Genomic DNA, 8,369 nt, shown 5'->3' on the forward strand with positions numbered 1-8,369 from the left:
ATAGATCCCCACAACACACACAGATCCCCCCCCCACACACACACAGATCCCCCCACCCACACACAGATCCCCCCCCACACACAGATCCCCCCCACCCACACACAGATCCCCCCCCCACACACACAGACAGACAGACAGACAGACAGACAGACACACACACACACACACCCCCCCCCCCCCCCCCACACACACACACACACACACACACACAGATCCCCCCCCACACACACAGACAGACACACACACACACACACACACACACACACACACACACCCCCCCACACACACACACACACACACACACACGGCTGCATCTCTGTGTCAACAGGATAAATGATTCAAGTTGAGCCTGATCCTCTGTAAATGCTTCAGAGCACTCAGGAGATCCACTCTTCAGTCGTTGAGGGAGGGAACACAGGACGTAAGAATGATCCAGGCTCAGAGTACAACTGCTGTCCCTCTGGTCTGATATGTGCTGAGAGTACCTAAGCTCTGATTCAGGAACAGTATTTGTCCTCTAGTTTCCCAAAGGGTTGAGCTAGGACAGTCCTGGATCAGCAGTTTGGGATCCATCCATCCATCCAGATAAAGGCATGGACAGATAGAAGTGGAACAGATCATACCAGTATCATAGTAAACCTCCCCTTCAGTGCCTGTAAAAAAGGAGCTGATATGTCCACATAGTTGACATTACTCCCGGTGACGACATCCTCTATGTCCATATAGTTGACATTACTCCCGGTGACAACATTCTCTATGTCCACATAGTTGACATTACTCCCGGTGACGACATCCTCTATGTCCACATAGTTGACATTACTCCCGGTGACGACATCCTCTATGTCCATATAGTTGACATTACTCCCGGTGACGACATCCTCTATGTCCACATAGTTGACATTACTCCCGGTGACGACATCCTCTATGTGCACATAGTTGACATTACTCCCGGTGACAACATCCTTACAGAGCAGATGTCCCTCCTGTGACCGTCACACAGTGCAGGTAGCCTGGCGGTTAGAGCGTTGAGCCAGTAACCGAAAGGTCGCTGGTTCAAACACCTGAGCTGACAAAGTGACACATCTGTCGATGTGTCCTTGAGCAAGGCACTTAACACTCATTTGCTGCAGGGGCGCGGTACTACTATGGTTTACCCTGTAAAACAACACATTTCACTGCACCTTTCCAGGGTATGTGACAATACAACATTATATTTTTGTATTTTTGTTTTAAAAAGCACTGGAGGTAATCACATAACATCACTGAATCTCCAGCAACGTTCTGCTGGAAACACTTTTCAGCACATCCACTGTCAGAGAGACTGTTGAACGACAGTGGCAGTCGCTGGGAACTATTCTGCCATCCATCAATGAAGTTATACTAGTAGCACAGGCCAGGGTCAAATGGAGAGAGTGTCAGGAAGAGAGAGAGAGTGTGTCAGGAAGAGAGAGTGTCAGGAAGAGAGAAAGAGGGAGAGAGAGAGACGGAGAGAAAGAGAGAAAGAGCTGAAAGACAGACAGAATGAGTGAGGTGAGCGTGCGGAGTGGTCCCTGTGAGCTCACTTTCGGTGGCACCCAATCAGAGCAAGTGCTCCATCAGGCAGGCTGGCTCCACAGACAACCACCACAGCCCCCCGACAGGGTCACCATCTCAGCCTGGCCAGGCCTCATCCATCAGCCCAGACAGCTATCCCATTAGCACCGCCTCAGCCTCAGACACGGAGACGCACAGAGGACACATGGGGACACACTCCGGGGACGAGCCACACCGGGGGAGCACACAGGACATGCACACAGACACAAGGGACTAGGCTCTCACTCTTACTCACAGACTCACCAATCCACACACACACTCAGAAATGTTCCTTTCCCCAGCCTAAAAAAAACACACACCCATTTAAACTACACAAATGTACTTCCTCTGCTTGCCTCTCTGAAGAGCCCTTATGCACATTCACACTTAATTAAGCCGTGGTGATGTTATCCATTCATACGCAAAATGTTTTTCATTTTACAGTAGCACAATCCCTTTCCCCTTAAAAGTGCTTCGGAGTTGGTCTGCAGATGTACTGTGCATTTGTTAGCTGACATGGGAAAGCTAGTCATACTACACATAGGAATCAGATATGCTGCTGCATGGTCGCTCCGTCCCTGGTCTTGCAGTGCGTCTCGGTGCGGGCCAGCTCCGGACCTACCACCGTGGAGAACTGAAGTTGCTGAAATCAAAACAAATCAATGAAGCCCAGACTCAGGGGAGGCGAGTGGAGGAGGGGAGCCTTTCACTCCAAATCACAGCATGAAAAATGCTGTGGAAGTGATGTGGAAAAATCCAGAGGCAACGCAGCTATGCCTGCCAGTAGGCCTGACCACACAGTAGCAGACACGAGAGCTAGTGAAGGGGGGGACAGAGATGGAGACAGGAAGAGAGGGTAGAGAAAGAGAATGAGAAGAGGGAAATGCTGGAAGCATTGAGAGACATTTTATGCACACAGACAGGGAGTCACAAATGGAGAGAGAGAGAGCGAGAGAGAGACATTTCCTATGTCAATAACGTCCCTTAAATTGAACTGAGAGAGAGAGGCATAGAGAGAGAGGGTCTGGATAGGCTCAGCCAGTGGAGGGAAGGGAAGACAAGGTATTGTGGCAGAGAGCTGGACGCTCTATCGGCTCAGCAGACAGACAGGCAAGCATGTAGGCAGGCCACTACACTCTGTAATTTACAGATGTGGAATGCGGCAGCCAGACCCTGGTGCTAATTACAGGCCCTCTCCTTCTCCGTCCCTCTCTCTCTCTTTCTGCTGTTAGAGCATGGCTGGGCCCTGGCTGCCTGCTGGAGACTGAGCCAGAGCCAACCAACCAGAACCAGACTACTCCCACAATGCACTGCTCTCTCCTAGCTCCAGTCCCCAGATGCAGCAGCAGCAGCAACAGTGAACAGCAAGTCAGCTAGTCTCCACTGGAACCATACTGCACAAACACTGTCTGTCTACAGTATAATGTCTGTATGTCCGTCCGTCTGTTCAATCTATAGGCTAAATCACTTGCACCACTTAAGTGGCTGGCAGTCTATTTTAATGATGATCATATCTGTGCATGCATGTGAACGGGTTGGTATGGTAGCTCATGGTTGTTGAAGGGGCGTTGTACTCAAACAGATGACATCCACATCAGGTGCATGTGGAAAGGGGCACTTTATGGCAGAAACATTTCTCCGCATCCATCTATCATCCTACTCTATGGATCCCCATCGTTCTCAACCTCCATCCATCCATCATCCTACTCTATGGATCCCCATCGTTCTCAACCTCCATCCATCCATCATCCTACTCTATGGATCCCCATCGTTCTCAACCTCCATCCATCCATCATCCTACTCTATGGATCCCCATCGTTCTCAACCTCCATCCATCCATCCATCCATCCATCCATCCATCATCCTACTCTATGGATCCCCATCGTTCTCAACCTCCATCCATCCATCCATCCATCCATCATCCTACTCTGTGGATCCCCATCGTTCTCAACCTCCATCCATCCATCATCCTACTCTATGGATCCCCATCGTTCTCAACCACCATCCATCCATCATCCTACTCTGTGTATCCCCATCGTTCTCAACCTCCATCCATCTATCATCCTACTCTGTGTATCCCCATCGTTCTCAACCTCCATCCATCTATCATCCTACTCTGTATATCCCCATCGTTCTCAACCTCCATCCATCTCCCTCTGTCTCCAGGTGCTGGTTACTGCCACACATACAGTACCCCCCCACCCCTCCCGGCTAGTATGAACATATAGCATGCTCCCCTCTCTCTCAGAGAACACACAAAATGGTAATGTGGTGTGTACTGTATAGTATGCCATGCACTTTCACTCTAACTTACAGCAAAGCACATAGCTTAGCTCCTGCACCGCCCTCATCGCACAGCACATAATGTTCTGAATGATTTATGTGGTCCGTTACAGTATATTCTCTCTCTGTCTCTCTCACACACATACATGCTTTCTCTCTCTACACACAAAGAGCTTCTCAAAACAACACAAAGAGGAACAGAAAAAGACTACACCCACACGCATGTCCACACAAACATATTACACAGATAATGTATGTGGATAAAAATCAGCCCAAAGCTCCCAGAAAAACAGCACAGGCCGTGGTGACATTGACACAAAAGTCATTGTTTCCCTTGATAGCAACTGTGTACTCTTCTCCCCACCATAGCAACAGCAGCCGTCCGGCTCCACATTGCCCTTTCTGACTCATTTCACAGTAAGACAGGAGCATATCGATCATACAGAACGCTACTAAACCCACTGCAGCATAGCACAGCACAGCCAGCCCTCACCCTCAGGGGAACACGCACGGTGTACCAGCATACACACCAACACAGACACACAACATGACCACCTCTGTCAAAAGACCAGGGAGGGGCAAACATGGACCGTTGGAGTGGGAGGACAGGACAGATGTGCCTCCACATTACTCCAGTAATCTCCCAGAACCCAATCTGGTTTGTGTGTGTGTGTGTGTGTGTGTGTGTGTGTGTGTGTGTGTGTGTGTGTGTGTGTGTGTGTGTGTACGTGCGCACACGCACGCACGCACGCACAGAGGGAGCTAACTGGTTATACCCAGAGCTCACACTGTCTGAGTTTAATTGCGTGTTTGGCTGTCTGTAATAACAGTAGACATTTGGAAACAAAGTGATGAAATTTCACTGTCAAATACCATAGACATCACTGTAAAATACCCCTCTGAACCACTGACCCTGGACCTGCCATAGACTAATATACACACACACCAAGCTCTGCTAAACACCAATGATGCGGTCCATGACGGTAGCACTGGCAGAGAGACAGAAAGAGAGAGGGAGGTGAGTCAGAGAGACCGTAGCATGTGAAGGGTTGCTGTTACATAAATCAATGAACATGGACCTGTCCATTCCGTAGTCGTTGAAAACCCTGAGTGAAAGAGTGAATGTAGGTAGATCCACAGTCAGAGATGTATCCTAAGATGATTCCTGAGTGCCGGGCCATACTCCTAATGTTCAGTATGGCAGGGAGGAGATAATGGTGGGGATGTGGGTGAGGCTAGTGGCTAAAGTAGTGTTATATCCACTGGCCTGCCTGTCATCCCTCCTCTTAACTTTTTGGAGCAGAACAAAGTATCGATGCCCACTTGAAGACATCACCGGTTGACATGCAAGTTGTGCCAGGCAGCCAAGGCCTGGAATTGATAGAATGATTCTGTGTGCAGCAGCCGGGAGATAAAGTGCTAGAAAGTGCTCTTTGTCCCTGCGGCAGCGCTGCTCCGGGTGAATTGCCTTGATTTCTCTCCTCATTGTTGATCTTCTCGAAATGTAACTATTGTTTAGTGTGGTTCCAATAGAGCTGGTGTCCCACCGGGTTAGCACTGGAAAAACAGTCGCTATACCTAACAGCTGAGCCACACACACACACACACACACACACACACACACACGCAACAGTAGGATATACAAACATTGTAATATAATCATGTCTCTGCATCATTCATAACACATCAATAATCACTCTCCCAGCGGGAATTCAGCTATGACGCAAGCTAACCCCGACAGCGGGCCGTGTGTTACAACAAACAGCTGTGTGTGCACAGAGATAAGGCACGATCCCTGGAACTTCACATTGGACGCGAGGCAACTCTGCAAGGCCAGTTGACGAGGCCATGACTGACATGTGGCCCCTCATCTCCACAGGTCCTCTTAGAAAACTACTGCATGATTTCTATTTCCCTATAAAACACATGGTCATTGTTCATTAGGCCACATACCTCCTCCCCTGCGCGCGCCACACGCAGTCGCAACACACTGTTTACGCCCACTACGCCTATAGAATAATCGAAAGAGAATCATTTGATTTCCCGGCTACAGGTTAACAGGTTCTTGTACTGTCATCTATATCTCAAAGCGGTTTACTAAAGATGACTGCAGAAAACTTCCCCTGCGAACCTCACTCCTGCCAGAGATTTTGCATTCTGTTGAACATACTTATCAAGCTAATTTATTATCCGCTCTGGAGGAGCTATTTATGGCCAGTGAGATAAGAGCAGACATGGTTTCATTAGCCGGGTGAAACCTGCCCGTTTATCTGCAAGAGAAAAATACAACTAAAAGGTTCTATTTCACTTTAATTAGGCTAATTGTCTTGGGATTTACAAGGTGCCAGGCAATTCCACATTGAGTTGTTATTACACCTTTAGTGGATTTTGCTAAATGTCACCAAATTACATAGGCCTACTTTAAGTCTTGGTTTTTCCATTAATCCAAAATGTTATAACAGGCCTCAGCATTTTGTTAATTTCACATGTAGGCAACATTAATTAAATCTGAATTATTTAGATCTATTATGAATTCATTCCATTGATGCAATACCCCTCATTATTTTTATATAAATACCAACCCATAATATGTTTGTAAAATATGAATGTTAAATATCTCTTTATCTCCACACACACACAACGCGGGCACGCGCTTTTTTTTTGTACATTGCCTACCGCCAATCGCCCACTCTCAATCAATAGGTCTTATCCAATGTAGAGAAGATAAACTATCAGCCCAAAGCCATACCCGTCAACTATTTATGCTATAAATGTATATAGCCAATAGTAAACAAAATAGCAATATAATCTTGAATAGACTAAGAGGACATTTCAGTTAGTCTTATTACGTGTAGCCTAGGCTAAAGCGTTTGGGGTTTATGCAGCCTACAATTGGCGATTGGAGAAGCATAATGGTAAAAAAACTATGTTAAAAAAATACTACAAATACATTTACAATAACAAGCATACTTTCCCAAAATATATTCCTTCCATATGCATAATTAATTAAAATAAGCTGATATAGGCTATACTTTGTAGTTGCAGTAGGCTTTTAAACAAAATAGCATTTTAGAATCATCTAATAACATTTATGATGCAAGCAATGCAACTTGGTAAAAGCAACACCTCAAACAATTGCTCAATATACACATAATGTGCACCATGTTATACACACAATGTACACCATGTCAAACGATGTATTAACGCTCCACAAACATTTACCTGGATGACGAAGTCCTGAAGGGGCGCGGCGGTCGGTGCTGAGCAGCTCCGCGTGTGACCTTCAGGCAGGATGGGTAGAAGCCACAACTATCGATCTGAATTGGTAATAAATGCAACCTACGCCACCTGACAATAATTCCATGAATAGACGGAGAATATGCTACCTTCTGTCTGTGTGGTTTGATTTGGGACAAACGCGCCGAGGTGATTCGCTCTTCACGGAGAGCTGGCTTCGGTATGTTCTGTCCAGTCCGGCTGGCGCTGTTCAGAGCTGTACCAATGACTGTATAGGGCTGCACGGAGCGGATCAGAGCTGCAAACAAAATAGACACAAATTCAACCAGCCACGTTTCAGTAGCCACCCTTTTACCGTACAACTCCAAGAGCTGCGCACATATCATTTATTCATCATTTCCAATTGGGTGCTCATTCACGGTGAGAGCAGCATTTTACCATATTGATACATTTCTACCGAAAATGCGAAGATTTTAAGCATCTTAAAATATTGAACGTGTAACCTGCTATGCGTGTTTCGATATAGGCCTACCAAGTTCGTGCTCTTTACTCTCTGCCAATTTAGTAAAAACATGTATCATGTAGTTTACAGGGTATAACGTGGGAATATCAACTGTCACTAAGTGGTGAGATAACCCCGAATATAAAAAAATGAATATGATGACTCAGAAAACCCGTTTCAATTAGGAGTATTTGCAATGACGCACTATAACTTTACGCACCAATGATATCCCCACCAGAGTCCTCTATTTACGTGTATGCCTATGTAGTTCCATGGCTGACTGTTTCATAATCTATCACACGTCGTATCCTTGCGCCGCAGCCTTTAATTCACACTCCATGGGGGTACTACTAGAGCGTTCTGACGGGGTCAACCCGAGGAGACCCAGGGGGGAGGAGGAGATCCTCATCAGTCACTATGAAGGGTAATCAGGTGAGAATATTAGCATAGAAATGCAAAATGATTATAGAATACTGACAGGTCAAGACAGGTACAACTGAGCTGTTTCACTGGGCATAGTCCTTTGTGGGCAGCAGGGATATTTCAGGTAAGTTACATGTAGGCTACATTCCCAAACAAACCATGGAGATTCACATACTTGTATGCATGCTACGGAAGGTCAAGCTGCACAGAACTGGGCTTTCTACTCTTGCAGGAGACTGACAGGGGTGATTAGAGCTGAACAGCTGCAGTCGGATGGACAGAATGAAAGTAGAGATAGGCAGAGACAAATGAGAGAGGAGCAGAGTGCTGATAAACACAGGAAGATGCTGGT

At 46.6% G+C, this 8,369-nt stretch overlaps 1 protein-coding gene across 1 annotated transcript in view; it reads right to left on the reverse strand.

Annotated features, from left to right (window-relative positions):
- LOC106562068 (docking protein 4) overlaps nt 1–7,386 on the reverse strand; it is an 84,269-nt gene extending 76,883 nt beyond the window's left edge. Inside the window, exon 1 of the mRNA XM_045689058.2 lies at nt 7,078–7,386. The gene's annotated coding sequence lies outside the window, so the exon portion shown is untranslated. The remainder of the gene's footprint in view (nt 1–7,077) is intronic.
- Nucleotides 7,387–8,369: the final 983 nt, after the last annotated feature.

Source organism: Salmo salar, chromosome 11 (assembly GCF_965601325.2).
Source record: "Salmo salar chromosome 11, fSalSal1, whole genome shotgun sequence".
Classification (NCBI taxonomy): domain Eukaryota; kingdom Metazoa; phylum Chordata; class Actinopteri; order Salmoniformes; family Salmonidae; genus Salmo; species Salmo salar.